Below are 20910 nucleotides of genomic sequence, written 5' to 3'. Positions count from 1 at the left end.
TTGAATGAATTTCCCATAAAAAATACCAAGAAAACTCATAAAAAATGACTAATAAATACTTTGACTAATAAAAAGGGAATGGAAGCTTGTAACTTCCCTTGCTTAAGGGATGTTCGAGTGCTTGGGGCTCCCTTGCTTAAGGGTTCCATTCAGGCGTAAGTTCCCAACCTCTAAAAAACACAAACCAAAGAGCAACTCGAATTTCCCTTGCTTAAGGGATTTCCTCGAAACGCTCAAAATCTCTTCTTCATCTCTTGCCTCAGAGGCATTCTTTCTCCTGCCTTCAGGGCACTCTTTCTTCTAATCGGACACGTTATTTCCGCTCCATTCCCAGCTTAAGACTCCAGAGGTCGAGCAGCGGAGCGCGAACGTTAACGCCGCCCAACTAAAAAACACAAAAACAATTAAACTAAAGAGCCGAACTACGGCGCTCTGATTCCTGAAAAGGATACGTAGGCATCAAGTCGCGGGGCTTGAACGAGCACACTTGTAAATAATTCCTTCTTTTCCCCGTATTTCTTTTTGCATTCATTCGCATATAGACATAGACATAGTTATACACCCTTTAGATAGAAACAAACATAGGTGGATACCATCGAGTACGATGGGCGCGAGGGGTGCTAATACCTTCCCCTCGCGTAACCGACTCCCGTACCTTGATTCTCTGGTCGCAAGACCCCGTTCCTTCCTTTGTTAGGTTTTCCGATATTCCTTTCCCTTATGGGATAAATATATTGGTGGCGGCTCTGTTCATTTTTCGCGAGCGTGCGACAGCTGGCGACTCTGCTGGGGATGTTGCTATACCTGTTGCTGGTCCATCCTTAGTGAGTCGATCCTAGCCTGCGTTTGTTTGTTTATTTACTGGGTGTTTACTTGTTTTATGTCTATACCTTGTATATATGTTTGCATGCTTATTCTCTGCCTGCATATCATGTTTATTTCCGTTTGCACATCATGCATATGGATTATATTCTGTGTTCCTTGGGGTCTTCTGTTCTGTTTTGCAGGTGGGGGGTTTTTGAGGTAAAAGGCCCACTACCCAAGCCAAGTGACACATAGGATTAGCGTGGATGCTCATGTTGACTACCGTAGCGCTTGCTATGGATGAGTTCAATATGGGGTACCACAACTGGGCGAGGTTCTTTCATGGAACACTGTGTCTGGCACGCTTGTTGCCTCAAACACTTTGTACCCCATGGGAACTGTAGACCCTGGTGACCATTAGGGACCACTTGTCCGTGTCTAGACTACATACCCGTGAGATTGGGGTGGGACAGGAAACTTGACCTCCATCATACCCGGATTTCTGTTATTCAATAAAAGACGTCGAACCTTTGATCCTGGGACATTTGACTTATACAGAAGTTCTACATCAGTTATTTATCAGAATCAACGTCGAACCTCTGAATCTGGAGGGTTCGACCATCTTTGACTTATGCACAAGCTGTTTATCCAGAAAGCAACGTCGAACCTCTGAATCTGGAGGATTCGACCATATCTTATTGACCATGAGAAGCTGTTATCCAAGAGGCCTTGATCCTTGATCCTGATTTATGCTACATTTGCATCTTCATTAACATTTTTGCATTCATGCATGTGCATCCATGGTTACCAAGACTCTTACCACTCTTCCTCTCCATCAGATCAGTCAAGACGATTCCTCCACACCGATATCTGACAAGAGCTCATAGAAGAAGAATCATGGAGAATTACGAACAAGATCAAGCTGCCATTAGAGAAGAGATGGACCAAATGAAAGGCAAGGTTGATGCTATTTTGGAAGCTATCCAAGCCTTAAGGGCTGAAAGAGTTCCTGTTGCGCAAGAGATTCCTGTTGTTGTTAATCAAGCTGCGGCTAGTCAACCTGATGTCATTCCACCTTCTTCTACTCCACTTGAGTTCCAAGCAAGGACTAATGCTACTCTTGGGATGCCATTCAACTTTATGACCGCTGATACCCTTGGAGCTCCGAACCAAGGAGGGACTATACCCGTGATTTCTGGAGTGCTGGTCGGTTTTCCCATTTCCTACTCCACCTCCTCATACAGAGATTCCTTATCCTGCTTTCTGTGGTCCTCAGTCTGCTAATCCAGAAATGCAAACAATACCAACTGTTGAGAGAGCTCGACCCATTGAGAGATCTGCTGATAAATATCAAATTCTTGAGGAAAGGATTCGAGCTATTGAAGGTTTTAGTGCCTATGGGATGGATGCTGAAGAGATGTGCCTAGTTCCTAATCTGGTTATTCCTCCTAAGTTCAAGACTCCCGACTTCCAGAAGTACAAGGGTTTGAGCTGTCCGAAGAGCCATATCATCATGTATTGTCGTAAGGTGGCTTCTCACATCCACAACGACTCATTGCTCATCCATTGCTTCCAAGATAGCTTATCTGGGGCATCTCTGAACTGGTATATGAATCTGGAGCGTAATAGAATCCGATCTTGGAAGGATTTGTCTGATGCTTTCCTCAAGCAATATCAGTATAACATTGACATGGCACCGACTAGGTTGCAACTTCAAAATCAAGTGCAAAGGACCAATGAGACATTCAAAGAGTATGCTCAAAGGTGGAGAGAAATGGCTGCTCAAGTGAATCCACCACTTTCTGAATCCGAACTGGTTGACATGTTCATGAACACTCTTCAAGGACATTACTATGAGAGAATGGTTGGTAGTGTTTCTTCTGGTTTCTCCGATCTGGTCAGGATTGGTGAAAGAATTGAGAATGGTTTGAAAATTGGTAAGATCCAGAATCCCGCCAATGCTGCTGCTGCAAACCAATATGGGTACAAGAAACCTCAGGGTAACTTTGTCAAGAAGAAAGAAGGAGAGACCAGTGCCACCTATGCTCAAGATCAAGCTCCTCGCTATCAAGTGGCCGCCACCGCCCCTCAAGCTTATGTGGCACCTGTTGGCCAACAACCTTGGGTCCCTTATCAACAATATGTCCAACAACAACAACAAGGTTTCCAACAACAAGGTTATCAGCAGAGACAAGGTCAACAGAGGCAGAATAGGCCTAAAAGGGTGTATGATCGTGTACCAATGACCTATAGCCAACTTCTCGCCGCCTTGCTTGATCAAAAACTGATTCAATTAGCTGAAGCGAGGCCTCCTCCTGATCCTCTCCCTCCAAATTACAAGATTAATGCCAAGTGTGAATTCCACTCTGGAGGATCTGGTCACACCACTGAAGAATGCAGAGTTCTCAAGGACAGGGTTCAGGATCTGCTTGATGCAAAGGAGATTACATTCACACCTGTGGCACCTAATGTGGTCAATAATCCCATGCCACCTCACAATGGAGCTTCCACCAGTGGACCATGAAGACTTTATGTTTGTCAGAGAACATTTCATTTGCATTAGAATAAGGCCAAGCTTGCCATTGTATAGATTTCTTTAGTATTTTCAATTGTATTACTTTTGTTGTTGTCAAGTACTTCTCATTGTAAGAAACTCATTTTGTTTGAATAAATAAAAATAATGTAATATACATGTTTTTCTCAAATCATTTCATCTTTGTCATTATGTTCATCGATATTCAACTCATTTGTCTTAAGCAACTAAAAAAGGAGGATGATGAAAAATCAAAAACACATCACTAATTGTATGCTTTTGGAACAAGATCCTGCTGAGGATGTACAGGCATTGTTTTCAATTCCTAAACACCGGAGTTATAAGGGAGTGAAACCTTCGTAAACCCCTTTGAGCCTATGGAGTAGTAGTTTCTTTTCAAAAAAAATGCAAAACCCTCAACCTTTACCAGGGGCAGGGTAGTCTTCAGTTAGTGCGACCGAGCGCTCAACTTTCAGATATTCCATCAGAGGATCAATCATATTCTATCTTTCATAACAAAAAGAGCACAATCCACAACGGATGTCTCTCATTCACTAAGAAGAAGGCAGTCACAACCTTTCCATCAAGTCAATCACAAAAATCCTACAACTTGTTCCCGAACGAGACAAAAAAGAATGAAAAGAAAGTTATGAATCATGATCAAAAAAAAAAAAGAAGAAAGAAACAATAGCCCGCTAAGTCGAAAGAAAAAAGAAAAGCTTTGAAGCAATTGACTTAAGCAAAAATTAGAGCATATCCCGCTGGACAACGAACACCAAAGTCAAAAGAAACTTTCTGTCCAGGCAAAAGTTAGGGAAAGCAAAAGTCAAAAGCAAGAAAAACAAAGATCCTCCAAGGGACAAGTTGTTATAATCGTCAACAAAAAGCACCAAAGGGCGGCTGCCACCTCCATCAAAGACATAAAGGATCCTCATCCATCACAATCCTTCCTGAAAGGTGAATACTCGCGTCGAACTAACTGAACGTAGGATTGGAGAACATCACGAAGAGGGGTGGGTTAAGTAGAGCTTGAGCCTTTATCCTTTGTTTCTCAAACCGTGAACCCGACCACGTTACAACCCTCGAAAGTCCTAATTGAAGTAGGATTCGTTCCGAAAGCATACAAACTGTGAAATTATGTCAAAACTGACTCCTAATGTTGCTGTGTCATTTGTGTTAGTATCAGTACAACCTTTTGACAAATAAAACTCTTCTTTGAGATTAACATGTGCATTGCATTTCTCATTATCCTTTTTTCGAAACAGAATTGTCTCTAACTTGAAAGTAAGTACTTGATACCAAGGAAAGTTCAACATTGAAGTTCCATCGAGTAATCTTACAAGGGCAAAGTTTGGTCATCCACAAAGCAAATACCTGAAGCATCCATCTGGTGGAAGAGTTCCCTACAATCTGGGGCATTCATTCTGTTATCAACACTGGGGCAGACCATTGCACATCTCCATGATTCAAGCATGTCAAAATTCTATCTCAAAAGGTCATACAAGCTGGGGCAAGCTAGTGACAATTCTTTCTTCCATCCTCAAGCGAGTGTCAGATATCAAGACAAGTGTCGAGGAGTCAAACAAAACACCTCACCTTCACAAGTGTTGTCCTTCAAGCAACAACCTTCCACAAGGGCATACTCCATCCACTCCTGGCATCTTGGAGACAATCATTGCACTCATAACCATACATTCATCATGCATGTCATTGCATCCTCATTGGCATTTATCCCTTAATAATCCAATCATCAATAAAGCAGGGGCATCCACCCTATCTTGAATCAAGCAGAGTTCAGAACTCCACCTAATCTATACCATACAAAGCAGAAACCCCAATCAATCAATACACTGCATATAGAATCCATAGCATTGCATCTCCAAAAGTGCATCAAATAAATCAAACATTTGCATGTGAAGCATAAGCCAAGTTACTCATCAGATGAGGTCCCTACAAGCAATCAATTGATATTCCACTGGATCACTCAGAGTTACCATTGTGGTGTCATCCCCCAAAGTCAATCATGTTCATCTCTCTTCAACCCGGAGTTGATACTTTTGTGTTCAACCCAGAGTTGACTTTCCATTCATCTTTTAACTCCGAGTTAATTATCTTTTCCCTCTCAACCCAGAGTTGATGGTTATCTTTTGCTTTTCCCACTCAACCCAGAGTTGACGGTCATCTTATATTCGACCCAGAGTTGATATTTTTCCCATTCAACCCAGAGTTGACGGTTACCCTTTTATCCAATCCAGAATTGACTCCTCCTCTCCCACTCACCCAGAGTTGACGGTCACCTTTTATTCAACCTAGAGTTGATGTTTGTCTTTTATTCAACCCAGAGTTGATGCTTATCTTTTTCCCACTCAACCCAGAGTTGATGGTTGTCTTGTTTCTTTCCCACTCACCCAGAGTTGACGGTCACCTTTTATTGATTCTTGTCTTTTTCCCATTCGACCCAGAGTTGACAGTTATCTTTTATTCAACCCAGAGTTGATCCCTTATCCTTTTTCCCACTCAACCCAGAGTTGATGGTTGTCTTGTCTCTTTTCCCTTTCAACCCAGAGTTGATAGTTATCTTTTACCTCTCCTACTCAACCCAGAGTTGACGGTCTTCTTTCCTGATTTTTTCCTCAACCCAGAGTTGACGGTTTTCTTTCTTTATTTTTCTCAACCCAGAGTTGACAATCATCCCTAATTGTTCTTTTTTCTTTTCTCAACCCAGAGTTGATATCCATATCTTATCTTCAATCCAGAGTTGACATTCTTCTCGATCCAGAATCGATGTTTACCTTTTATCCAACCCAGAGTTGACTTCCCTTTATTCTTTGACCCAGAGTCGACCCACTTGTCTTTTCCAACCCAGAGTTGGATTCTATTCCATTGCTAACCCAGAGTTAATTTTGTCAATCCAGAGTTGATACATTCTTCCCCAGTGGAATTAACATCCTTTATCCCCAGCGGATCCCATCTTTCATCAGGCAAATTTTCAGGTTCACTCGGTATTTAATCTTCTTCTACCTCGAATGCTCGAAAGGCTAGCGCCAATCTCACCTTCAGGTTTAAGACGATTCAATAGGGGCAGCTGTTGCACCCCAAAATTTGCCCATCTAATTTTATCCTAACCGGCTTAGACTTTTGCATTCATTTACATCTTAGGTCATCAACAAAATCATGCATCATTAAACAACAATTGGCATTGGAATAAGAGATCTTAAATATTGAAGTTTCACGGTTTCTATACTTCAAGGCTAATTCATCTTCAAAGTGTTGCTATGGAATTGATAGTATATAAGCGTTGTTCTTTCAATCGTTTGTTTCTTGTCAAGGAAGTTAATACGATTTAAGGAGTTAAGATCCCGTTGAATTAGAGTTGGATTTGAAGTATTCATTCAAGTGGCCATACCAATACAGTACAAAACAACATCCATTATTTAAGAGTCCATGTTTTAAAACATCATTCAAATTCCTAAACCACTTCTTACCATTGTTCTAATCACCCATTATCATCTTTCATACATTCATACTTCAAGCCTCATGCATAATTCCCATACCAGATAAAAATTCATTACAAAAATACAAATACATATAATTTTCACCCATTCCATTCAAAATCATAACCAAAAATATTACACTAAGTCCACATTGTTCATTCACAAGGCATACTTAATTCCATCTTCACATTTCAATATTTTCCAAAACCATAATCCCATCGCACATTACAGCAGCCCAAGAATCAATCACATACAACGCTACAATCAAACAGAACTCATTACAACAAAAAAAAACTGAATCATCATCAGGTTTATCCTTCAAGCCCCATGCTGTCAACATTGCAAATGACTTGTCAAACCGGGCAGCTTCAATGTGTCCATCTGCTGCAGCAGAATACGTGAGCCAGACCTTTTGCTGTGAACAACTTCCAGCTTTGCCAATAACTCCTCCATGCTGCCCAGGCTGCTGCACTTGATCTTGGACTTATACTCCTAATCTCCGGCAGCCTTAACGTGACCCTGCAACAATTAAACAAGCTACATCCATTCAATATAAGAGAAAATAAATACCTAGCATCCACACTACAACATTCAGCCACAGTTCATTTACAAAAGGAAAAACAAAATAAACACTCTACATATTCAGTTTTTTTCTAACCTCATCAACCAAGCATTCAGCAACTTCCTAACCTTTACCATATCAGTTCAGTCTCATTCAAAGATAAAAAAAACCAACCGCAAGAACCAACTCAAGACTGACTAACCACAACTGACTCAGCAAACTCTCCCTAGCCTTCTAACCAACATGTTGCACACTTTAACCTTTCCAAGCACAACAGTTATATATAACTAACAAACCTATCAACCAATTCACAAGACCGACCCTGCACATATGACAAACTATAACCAGCTGCCCTGCATATACCATAAAACAGTCACACATTCAGTCACAAACTCATATACCTACATACATCAAGGCATCCATACATTAACCACATACCATGTAATCTATTATCCAATTTCTAACTCACTTCAATTATCCTCAAAACCCCACAAATCAGTCCCTGCACATAACCTTCAACCAACTCTAACTGATCCTAAGAATTCCAACAGAATCAAGGGCAGAAGAATTTGGGAATCAGAAAGAGAATTAGAAGAAAAGTTCACCTATATAACTCAGCTTCGTTCATCATTACCAGGTCTCTCCATAATCATCTTCACTTCCAATTCCCCATTTCTCTCCATCTTCCAAGCTTCGTCTTCTCTTCACAAACCATAACTTCAATCACCAATAATCGATTCCTCAGAAAAGTTCTTGAACCTTCAAAATATGCTCTTCAATCGGCAGCTTCACCATGATCTTCATCTCTAAGTCTTCATACTATAATCTAACAGATTCTAGAAACTAACAGGAAACCAGAAAAATCAGAAACCAAATGCAAGTCCCACATTCAAGAAACTGAAAAAATACCTTGCAAGCTATAATGCTGAGTCCCACATCTAAAGATTCCTAATGATCACCCAATGATTGCTCCTATAAATAGTCAGCTTCACCCACCTACAATGGACACCAAAAAAAAAGCACTATCAGTCTTCATCATTGTCTCGCTTGCAGACTTTGAAGGAAGAAGGGTAGAGCCTCAAAATCTTCACACATTCATCATTCCACAAACTTCTTCTTCCATCTCTCAGAACCTTCATCTTCCACATCCACAAGCGTCAACACAATCCTCTATTCAGATTCATCATCTTCAAAACCGCTATCAAATCGTTCCTCATCTTCATCACCAAACCCTCACAATTCATCAGCTTCATCCATCCACGCTTCCTCAGACTCAACCGAACCTCTCAATTCCCCACTTTCCAACCTTCACCACCATTCTTTACGCTTCAGTCTTCAGAACTCACAAAAACCTCTACAAAATTCTTCAACATCTTCAGTCATCCATCATCACGTGGAACCTTTCTCTTCGTCACTCACCATCATCATCATCATAACATTCATTATTTTCAAGCTTCTTCACAAACCCACCACGTCTCCAACAGTGACCGGATCGTCTTCATAAACCAACCATCAACATCATCATCTTCGCGCTATTCAATGGCGGTACGAAGGTGAAATCAAAATTGAAGGCCGGAGAAGAAGAAAGCGAAGAAGCACCGGACGGGGAGACGAGAGAAGAAGCGGTAGCACCGTGATTTGGTATGTGGATCGGAGAAGAGAGTGAGGTGCACCGCGCCGTTTGAGGGAGGGGATTCAGAGGTTCTCTAAACTCACTCACGATAGAAGCTGAAAGGGTATGATTCCGAACCCTAATTCCCGTTTGTGGTTTTTTTATTTTTTTTTTTATCTTATTTTTTAGTCTAATAGAATAATCAACGCGGACCGAAACTGATCATCTTGGGCCGTTACTAGTTTCACCCCCATCTGGCCCGTTTCTCTTTTTTTCTGAAAATAATAATAACAAAAATTGCTGGGCCTTTCTCCTTGGGCTTGCGCCCTGTTTGCTTTTGACACCATTAAAATCAGCTTTGCACCCCCCTAGTCCTCTATTCCAATTTTAGATTTAATTAGTTTTTTACTAATATCTTTTATGCAAATTTAAATCACTAATTTTTCTGCTATCATTCTTAGACTTTAATCCAATTTTTTGACACATAAAAAAAAAATCACTAAAAATATTAGTTTTTAGGCTATTTGTTTTTTAGTCTTTTTACTCGACTTGTAATCCAATTTCTCCCATAAAGATCAACATAAAAAAATAATAGTATTTTTAATTCACTTTTGTGCTATACTTTCTACTTGTTCTTTTTCATGCTTTGATGCTATTTTCGATACTCTATTGTGATTTTTATTTTCACATTCTCTTTCTCCTAACCTTAGGTAGAAGCCATGACAACATTAGGTAGAAATCCCTTTCATACTTAGGCTAGTTTCTAGGCTAGTTCTTTTTCCTTTTCAACCTTAAAACATCTAAAAATACTTGAATGAATTTCCCATAAAAAATACCAAGAAAACTCATAAAAAATGACTAATAAATACTTTGACTAATAAAAAGGGAATGGAAGCTTGTAACTTCCCTTGCTTAAGGGATGTTCGAGTGCTTGGGGCTCCCTTGCTTAAGGGTTCCATTCAGGCGTAAGTTCCCAACCTCTAAAAAACACAAACCAAAGAGCAACTCGAATTTCCCTTGCTTAAGGGATTTCCTCGAAACGCTCAAAATCTCTTCTTCATCTCTTGCCTCAGAGGCATTCTTTCTCCTGCCTTCAGGGCACTCTTTCTTCTAATCGGACACGTTATTTCCGCTCCATTCCCAGCTTAAGACTCCAGAGGTCGAGCAGCGGAGCGCGAACGTTAACGCCGCCCAACTAAAAAACACAAAAACAATTAAACTAAAGAGCCGAACTACGGCGCTCTGATTCCTGAAAAGGATACGTAGGCATCAAGTCGCGGGGCTTGAACGAGCACACTTGTAAATAATTCCTTCTTTTCCCCGTATTTCTTTTTGCATTCATTCGCATATAGACATAGACATAGTTATACACCCTTTAGATAGAAACAAACATAGGTGGATACCATCGAGTACGATGGGCGCGAGGGGTGCTAATACCTTCCCCTCGCGTAACCGACTCCCGTACCTTGATTCTCTGGTCGCAAGACCCCGTTCCTTCCTTTGTTAGGTTTTCCGATATTCCTTTCCCTTATGGGATAAATATATTGGTGGCGGCTCTGTTCATTTTTCGCGAGCGTGCGACAAATAGCGACCTAACTTTGGTCTGTGTGGTGTTTGAAACGTATATGGAAAATTAGGTACTAAAAAAATTACAGGTTAATAGGAAAAATAACTATTAATTGGTTAAAAGCCGAAAACATATTACATCGGGCAAAATGAAAAACCGATGTAATAACTTATCTATTACATCGGGCAAAGTGGAAAACCGATGTAAACACCATCTATTACTTCGGGCTATATGTTCAACCGATGTAAAATATGGCATTTATTTTTTTTATTAAAAAATTGCATTATTTTTCACATCAGACGTCTGAATTCAACCGATGTGGTATATTAATTTTTCACATCGGGTCATGGCCCGATGTAAAATGTCTCTGACTTATTACATCGCCTGGCTTTACATCGGGCTCAGGCCCGATGTAAAATGTATTTTTCGCCCGATGTAAAAAGTACTTTCTGCACTAGTGCTAATTCAGTTACTACAAACGGTGCTGACACGGTCAACACTCAGAGATCTAATTCTATCATCACGAACGGTGTAGACACGATCAATGACCAACTAAGTCTAATTCAGCTACTACGAACGGTACTGACACGACAAAAGATCTAATTCGGTTGCTACGAACGGTACTGACACGGTCAACTCTCAGAGATCTAATTCTATCATCACGAACGGTGTAGACACGATCACTGACCTTCCCAGTCTAATTCAGTTACTACGAACGGTGCTGACACGACAAGAGATCTAATTCCATCATCACGAACGATGTAGACACGATCATCTCTCCAAGATCTAATTCGGTTACTACGAACGGTGCTGACACGATCGACCTTTAAAGAATCTAATTCCATCATCACGAACGGTATGGACACGATCAACTATTTCCTAAGTCTAATTCAGTTACTACGAACAGTGCTGACACGATAAAAAGATCTAATTCTATCATCACGAACGGTGTAGATACGATCATCTTCCAAAGTCTAATTCAGTTACTACGAACGGTGCTGACACGACCAACTCTCCAAAAATCTAATTCATCTACTATACGATCAACATTCAAACAACTACTTCTCAAACACTTCAGTCTTGACATCTGGATGGCATCTTTAAGCCCATCTCCAACAAATATTCCTCAATGCAAAAAACATCAGCCTAACGCACGGCATTCCAGACATCTACGGATGCAATTTGGATTAGGCTAACGCACGACTCATCCATCAACCTGACGCACGGTTTTCCAGACATCTATGGATGCAATTTGGATTAGTCTAACGCACGACTCATCCATCAGCCTAACGCATGGCATTCCAGACATCTACGGATGCAATTTGGATTAGTCTAACGCACGACTCATCCATCAGCCTAATGCACGGCATTCCAGACATCTACGGATGCAATTTGGATTAGTCTAATGCACGACTCATCCATCAACCTGACGCACGGTTTTCCAGACATCTGAGGATGCAATTGAGAATAGTCTAACGCACGATTTATTCTTCGACCTAACGCACGGTTTTCCATACATCTGAGGATGCAAGCTAGACCCAGTCTAACGTATGACTCAACCTAAGTCTAAGGCTCAGAAACAGTCTAACGTACGACACATTCTGACTCTCAAGTATATCAAGTCGGATGGCATCTTCAAGCCCATCTCCATCATACATCTTCTCGAAACACCTGGATGGCATCTTCAAGCCCATCTCCGACAAAAGTCCCTACTTCAGCTAGGGCAAATTTCTTGGTATTCTAGTGTTCAATCGTCTTCCACCTTCAGATACTGACTGGCATACAAACCACTCTACATCTTCAGGTTTAAGATAATTGAACAGGGGCAGCTGTCATACCCCAAAATTTGCCCATACATTTTCTCCTATACAAATCTAAATTAATACATAAAGCTCCAAAACACACTCTCATATACAAGGCTCTAAAACTATGGTTTGGTTCATTCAAAGGAAATTCAGTGAATCAACGGCTCCAAGGCATCTCATATGGCTCAATATATCTCACACTATTTCTATGACAAGTATCAAAGCTCTCAATTCAGAGGAATGGTTACTCAATTGTTCAAAAAGTCAACAGTCGACTATCTTGACCTAAAAGTCAACTGTTGTCAAAGTAAAGTCAAAACTCCTGATTTTTTGTCAAGATCCTCATTTTGAAGTATCATTCACCATTTGATCAAGAATTGATCATGGTTCATCAAGGAAAGATCAGAAATCAACAAAAGGGCGGATCGGCTCAAATTTGAAAAATACACAAGTGTCAATTCAAAGAATTTAGAGATTATTCACTAATGGACCCATGATCTTAAAAAAGACCATTAAATCGATTCATTTATTTTTAACCCTTATTTATATTTATTTTGATTTTTATTCAATTCAAAAATCAAGTAAGATAAATAAAATACAAAGGAAATGGATTAATGGACATGATTTTGGGCTTAATCAAATTAAGGCCCAAAGAATAATCCTTGAGGTCCATGTGCTAAGCCCCATTTATTTTATGATTTTATTTATTTTTGAATGGAAACTAAATAAAATAAAATCATAGATTAAATAAGAAAATGGGGATTACATGATCATGCTGAAAGGGCTGTAAACGTGAAAAAGCATGGAGGTCCAATTGGAAAGATTTGATATGGATTCCAAATCAAATATCAATCTCTTGATTTATAGAGATTTGGAAAATTTTGTTAAAACCTAATTGAAGGCATATATATACAAGGACCGAAACAGAAACAGAAGGGGATTTTGGCCGCAAGAGAACTCTGTAAAAAACTCAGAAAAACCGTGACATCCAAGTGAAGCATCAGTCGAAGTTTGAAGCGATTCAAAGGCTTTTGAAGGATCAACCGTGTTGTTGGAGTCTTGTTGATCGTATCCCAATCAGAATCAAAGCTTGCCGCACCCTGGATCGAAGCCTATTAACTCACGGTTTAGCCAATTTTCTTTAAATTCGATTATCATCATATAAGCATTATAAATATCAATTGATTGCATATTATGGTTTGTATCAATGTTTAGAACATGTCTGGATAGTTGGATTTGAGTTTTAACGCAGGTGTCATCGTGTGCCATGGCTAGGGTTTCGGTTTCTTGAAATTGGGAACCATGGATACAGGCCAAATTAACCCAAATTGATTGCATTTTCCTGTTCAGGGGCTCGATTAGGGTCGATCTGGGTTATCGTTTTGTGTTTGTTGATGAGTATTTGCAGGTTTCTGAATTGATTAGCTACAGCCACGCACATGAACCGTTGCCTAAAGGTTATATGTTTCTGGAAAAAGCATCGAGGAAGATGATGGGGAGGGCGCGCAGGTTCTGGTTTTAAAATTTCAACTATTCGCGTTTCATATATATGACTGCATGTTTGTTATGTTAACAGCAAGTTGAAAGTGGCGTAGTGGCAAGCGGAGTCACGTTAACATCATGGAGGGCAAGGGCGTGGGATCGATCCACACCCCTTGCAACTATTTTTCTCTATTTTTCTTTAAGAGCTTCCACTTGCAGATCAAGCGCGCACGCTCCCATGCAGGTCCATGGTACATCCCCACTCCAAACCTCATGATCATCTGCCAGCGTGATCCAACGAATGCCAAGGTGCAAGTACACCATAGACCATCACAGACGTGCCACACCAGATTATTAAGCTAAGTCTCCTTTTCTTTTTTATTCTTTTTTTTTGTTTTATTTTCTTTTCTCTTTTTTTATTTATTATTATATAACTTCTTTATTTATACATTATTAGTTGTTAAAATCTTTTAGAAAATATGTTCTTTTTAATTTTCTATCCTTTTTAATAAAACATAATCAAATTATTGTTAAATGGTTTTTTTAGTTAAATTAATCTACTTATATTGTTTGTTTAATTAATCGTAAATTTTTTATTAACTAATTAAAATATATTTAAAAGTCGCGCATTTAATCGAAATTTATTCTTTTTTTATTGATTTAATTAATTGGGTTGAAAAACCAATAATTAATTAAATCGATTATTTATTCTATTAATCATGATTAACTTGTGCCCTAATCAGGGTTTACGAAGATCGTACCTACACTGAAAAATACTCTCTTTGTTGTGCAGTATTCAGGGTTAGCAACAGAGTTTCTTCCGACTACGCGCCACGTCAAAAGAACGAAGCTAAGTTCTAAACCCTTCTTTTATTATTATTGTTATTTATTTCATGTAATTAGGGTTTAGTTTCCTCGTCAATAGAACTCCTCCTACACTTATATTTTTACAATTCTCTAATGATCAGGTTCAATACTACTTGAGGCTCGAGGCGAACCTTTACCCATCAACCTTCCAATCAAAGCTAAGTATTTAATTTATTTTATTTTAAAAGCCTATTTGGTTTCCTTTTGATTTTAGGGTTTGCCCTTATATTTCTGAACTGCCTATACACTCACGCCTTGATGTTTCTTCTTTCAGTTCTTAATGGTCAGAGTCAATGCTTCAGGCAAACCTTTGCCCACCAACCCTGTCAGGGCAAATGCCAAGCTAAGTACTCTTCATTCGTTTACTTTTAATTTCTTTATTCTTTTGTCTTTTATGGTTAATAAAGTTCGCCTTCGAACCGATAATGCACTCACTCTCTGTTTTCTGTCTCTTCTTTTTCCTTTCCAGGGTTTGTCAAATGCCAAAGCTACGTCGTTGGTAACCCTAAACCCTATTTTATTTTATGGCTTTTATTATTACTTGTGCCAAACCCTGTTGGGGATCCGCTGGTTTCACTTTCCCCTCCCTTTTATTGCTTTATATACTGCGTGGTTAGTAATTTAGGGAGTGCAAATTTAAACTGGATTAGAGTCACTAATTACAAGGTAAATAACTGAATTGAACCACATGATTGATGCACACACGCACTCTTTTGGGGTAACCTCTCTGTTGCCTTGTTGCCTGTTGCCTGTTGCCTTGTTGCCTGTTGCCTTGTTGCCTGTTGCCTTTGTGTTTTTTGCAGAATAAGCCATGTCCCTCGAATACGAGGATACCTCAGCCATGCTGCCCCGATAAATAAAGGTCATGCGACCCTAAATGATGCTGCCTTCGATACACAAATATGACCTCGACCCTCGGAAGTTGCCTACGGAAAAGGCTGAGGTATCCTCTGGTTGCCTACGAATAAGGCTTATTCTGATCCTTACCTTAGACTACCTGCCCTTCTATGGCATGGGACAGTCTTATGGCAAAGGATGTTTCGACGACCCTTCTACCTCCAAACGAAAGGTTTCCTGCCCTCTTATGGCAAGGACTGACCCTTTCATTCTGAAAGGCTAAAAAGAGACCTATCATCTGAGTTTAAGGTAATTGCCCCTAATTGCCTTGCCATGCTCTATTTTCTATATTCTTTCTCAAAATTCTTCAAAAACTGGCTACGCTCATTTACGAGCTAAAGTCCATTTTTTTTCCTCTTTCATCTACATTTTCTGAAAACGAGCAAGCAAAGCAATTAAGAGCCCATGGAAAACCATGGATGCAAAGGGTGCCTTACACCTTCCCTTTGCATAAATTACCCCCCGAACTTAGATTTCTTTAAAAGGTTTTTTTCTGTTTCTTTTAGCCTTTCTGAATTTGTTTGGATAAAATAAAAGTCGATGGTGACTCATGCTTAACCGCACATTTTCGATTATAAAAGTCAGTTCACCGTATTACACTCAACATCTAATCTTCTCCTAGGAATAGGCTTAATTTTGTGTGGCCATTTATCAAGTTTCAAAGTAGATTGGCTACACCTATTCATTAGATATTTCCTAATCCACTCACACATTGTCAATATGGGTTTATCTCTAGCACATAAGATTGTTGCATTAAAGGACTCAGAGATATTATTCATCAATACATCACACCTAAGATAAAAGCTAAAAGCAGGCTTACACCAAGATTTAGTAGGCACTCCCATTAGCCATGTCCAAGCTTGTGGATATACTGCCTTTAATGCAGTCATCTTCTGCAAGAATGCTTGATGGTATGTTGCCTTGGCTGCGCCCATCATTAGATCTCTTATAAGTGCTCCTACACCAAACTTTTTCTTGAAACTTGCATACAAATGCCTCAAGCAAAGTCTGTGCTCAATTCTCTCAAACATTTCTTCAAATACTGCCACTAAACCCTGCAACAATGATAAATAACACTTTATTAGTTTAAATACAAAACAACTGAAAAACAATTAAATGTTGGAGGCAATACCTTTTGCTGGTCTGAGATAATTACATATCTATTCTCTATTCCAATATCTTCCATTAACAGCTGTATAAACCACTTCCAAGATTCTTTTGTTTCTGTTTCAACAACCCCAAAGGCTAGTGGGAAGTATTGATCATTGGGGTCCCTCCCCACTGCTATCAACAACTGACCTCCATATTTAGTCTTTAGATGACAGCCATCCACCCCAATAAAAGGTCTACAACCATTTATGAACCCTTTTTTACATCCCTCAAAATAGAAATAGAAATAACCAAACCTTGGTTGGATGGAAGGTGACGGTCTCTCAATGTTGATCTTTACAGTGTTTCCAACACTCACCCTATGCAGTTCAGCTGCATATCTCCACAAATTTGAATATTGCTTGTCTGCATCCCCTTCTATCATTTGTCTTGCAATCATTTTTGCTTTCCATGCCCTGCCCACAGTGATACCCACTCCATAATTTTGCCTCATATCTTGAATAATATCACAGATCCTCAAGTTGTCACAAGTCTGCATTTTCTTTACCATTGCCTTGGCCACCCACTTTGAATTTGCAGTTTTGTTATCCAAAACCCTAGCACATGTGTGGGTGTCCTTTATAGAACATGATGCATTGTCCACTCATCTATATGTTCCCCAGAAATCAGAGTAGAAACACCACCCTTGTAAATGGTTTCATCATCATTATTCTGAATAAACTTTCCTCCATGTCGAAACACAACATTAAACAGTACATTGTTCTGAAATGTTAAACATAATGTAAGAAAATTTTACAATGCATGGTAGAATCAAGTTTCAGACATCGATTAAGGGAACTAACCTCTGAAGATTCGCCCTTGCCGTCCATGGATGGTTCTTCCTCCACTGTGTTGCGCTTCCAAGTCGTCTTCTCCAACCCAAACTATGAAACCTAACTTTTCTAATTCACGGGAGATAAACCTAACAAAAAGGATACTTCTTCAAATTTTATTTTTAAAAATTAATCATTTGCCACATCAGCCATTCAGTCAAAGCCAAGTCAGCATGTGGAGTAAAAGTGTGTGGTGAATTTGGCTTTACACTTTTATAAGGGTGTCTTCTTAAAAAAAAAAGTTCAGGGGGGCAAACCCGAAACTCGCCCTAATGGCATGGGGTGGATTGCATTTAACCCATAATTAAAAAAAACATGTCATAATATTACAATCATAGTTTTCAAAGTATAGAAAATACTGGTAAATCATCTAAAAATATATGAAAAGGCATAATCTATTGTGGATGCCTAATCCTAACCCTCGGCTCCTCCTCTGACGTTGATAACCCAAGGCATTTCGTACCTCGATAAGAATGGAACATGTTAGGACAACCGCATCATCGTCACCTCTCTCAAAAATCTCAGACTTCATGCCATCTCTCGTAATCTGCATAATATTCTTATAGATAGGCAACACATCAACGACATGGTCATCTCTGACCTGCTCGTTCTCCATGATCTCCTCAAGAGCAGACCTAGGTGGACGTCTAAGAGCATTTGGTGTCATGACAGGGTGTGATACAAAATAGAACCAAGTCATGTAGTCGTCCATATAATACCATTGATATGCACAAATCCAAATTGGCGCATACCGTCTCTCAGCAAAAGCCACATGCATGTCATGGCTGATGAATGTGTACCTGAAAGAACACTGACCGGCATGACTGGAGTATATGATGACACTTTGGAAACACTCATCCTTAGGCTGACAAATATTGTGAATCTTTCTGGCATGGTAAATAGTTTTCAAACAATCGCGTTTTTAAAAAGGAATATATAACAATATTAATCGCATTTAATTTGGTTAAAATAGAAAAATAACAATTGTTAACAAATATACCTCTCTGTTCCAGACATGCGGAGCAACGTCGTCTCCATAATGTATCAGTAATGAGGTGTCAATGGGCCCTTATGAATAGGGGTCCTCTAGTGGAGAGAGGTCATCTTGTGCAACAAGGGCTTCCTCCTGGTGTACGTAAGCCCTTATTCAGAAGGGCTTACGTGGAGGGAGGACCCTTGTGATAGGAGACTCCTAGAAGAGGACGCTTCCTGTAACGACCCAATTTTTATTTCTTTATTTAATTATTAGGTGTTTATGTTATTAATTATTATTTGTGTGATAATTAATTATTTGTTATATTTTGGTGATTAATTGAATATGTGTTATTTAATTAATTAAGTGAGCATGTGAATACTAGTATATATCTAGTAATGAGCTTAATTAATTAGAATATAGAATTAGGTGGGTTAAGCCCAATCTGTTAAAATGAGTTAGTAAGGAAAACTAGGGTTTTAGAGACATAACAATTTTTGGGGAAAAAGAAAGAAAAGAGGCTAGAGAGAAAGAGAAGAAAGAAGAGAAAAGAGAGGAAATTGGAGATTCTTGAAGAAGAAGAAGGACTAGAGATTCAAGGTAAGGGTGTGAATCCAAGTGATTATAAGTAGATATAAGTGGGTAATGATGATTGAGTTAGAAAATGCATGATTGAAATGGGTAGTTTACTATTTCTTGAGTTTTGTTTTGGAATTGGTATGTTTATCCTTAAATTATAAGAAACCTAACTTGTATTCTTGATTATATGGATGATTATATGAGTGGGTATAAAAATAGTATATGAATTAATGTATGTATGTTAATTTTGTAAAACCCTAACTTTGAAGATTATGCTAAAATCTATGAAATTGATTTATGAATTATGTTTTGATGTTTATCATTGGTTATATGTGTTGTATATATGATATAAGCATGAAATTCATGATAAAAATCTGGATTGGAATTGATTTTGGGTAAAAATGGGGGAAAGGGAGATTGTTGTCTATGCAGCAGAATCTGCACAGTCGCGCCGCAGAGGTCTTGGTCGCGCCACGTAAAACCTTCTGACTTGAGTTCGCGTCGCGAGGGTTTGGACGCACCGCGAGCTGTAGAAAATTTCTTAGTTTTTCTTATTTTCTTTAATTGACTTGTGAAAATGCATACTATTGATTTATAAATAATTGTCATGAGTTTTGATTAATTGTTGGGCATGAATTGAATACTATATGAGTGAGATTTCATGAGAAACATAATAATTAAACGTGTATGTGTTATGATGTGAATTGATGAATAATAATGCAATACATGTTATGCTTTGCGTTGAATACTTGTGATTGAATTGTTGTGTGTTGTTTGGGAATTGAAGTCATGTTGTGTATGTTGTGTGCTATTTGCATGAGTCTTATTTTGTTGCACACTTACACTAGCATGAGTCTTTGAAAGAGGCAATGTCGGTTAATCTTGTGAGGATTATTTGAAGGTGGAGCAAAACACAAGAAAGGGGGGGGTTTGAATTGTGTTCTTCAATATCTATTTCCCTTTCAATAAATCTTTTCTTTCTTCTAATATCTCATCTTTTCGGATATGCTTTAGATAATATTGCAGAAGCATGATAATGCATAACCAACGAGACATATATTCATTTTGTTCCTTTTCTTCATAAGAACTTCTGACTTTGTTAAGTACAATTTATGAATAAGAACTGCATGGAAATTCTGGTTTAAATGAAGGTTCAGAAAGTAAAAGACACATTCATTTTTATCCTGGTTCACCTTCTTAATAAGGCTACCCCCAGTCCACCCTCCTCAGGTGATTTCGCCTTCTTCAAGGACTTAATCCATTTTAATCAATCTTGATTACACCTGCACAAGCAACCTACTTGTGACTAACCATTCGCACAAGCTACCAGTAAGTGACTAACCCTAAATGATGAATCGTTCAGTGATCTTAGCAAGATATAACATTCATCTATCTAGAAACTCCTGCACAAGCTACCCGCAAGTGACTAATCCTAGACAGTGAACCGTTCAGTGGTCTCAGCAAGATATAACGTTCATTGACCTAGACACCTCCAATAGTCTAACTAGACCTCTTGGACATCTTAAGTGTCCTAATCAGAAGGATACTCAAGGAACACCAATTCAAACTAGAATTGTTCTTTTGGAGATTACAAGTGTGCTTCTTATCAAGCAAATTTTCTCCTATTCTAATTGTATATTGTTTATGACACACTGACTAGAAGTTACTTCTGGTGCCTAAACAATTTATCAGAAGATTCCTAAGGAATAACATAGTACGAGCAACAACTATGTGTTTTACATATTATTACAAG

General features: G+C 38.9%; 1 long non-coding RNA gene across 1 annotated transcript; it reads right to left on the bottom strand.

The window, feature by feature from the left end:
* Positions 1 to 6941: 6941 nt before the first annotated feature.
* Positions 6942 to 8524, bottom strand: LOC131626232 (uncharacterized). The gene is made up of 3 exons (XR_009291073.1): positions 8303 to 8524; positions 7999 to 8236; positions 6942 to 7350 (listed from the first exon to the last, which is right to left on the bottom strand). It is a non-coding gene; the product is annotated as an uncharacterized LOC131626232 (long non-coding RNA).
* Between the last annotated feature and the right edge of the window lie 12386 nt (positions 8525 to 20910).

This window comes from Vicia villosa, unplaced genomic scaffold (genome assembly GCF_029867415.1).
Source record: "Vicia villosa cultivar HV-30 ecotype Madison, WI unplaced genomic scaffold, Vvil1.0 ctg.000278F_1_1, whole genome shotgun sequence".
In the NCBI taxonomy this organism is placed as follows: Eukaryota; Viridiplantae; Streptophyta; class Magnoliopsida; order Fabales; family Fabaceae; genus Vicia; species Vicia villosa.
This window is presented reverse-complemented; position numbering and strand designations above follow the sequence as displayed.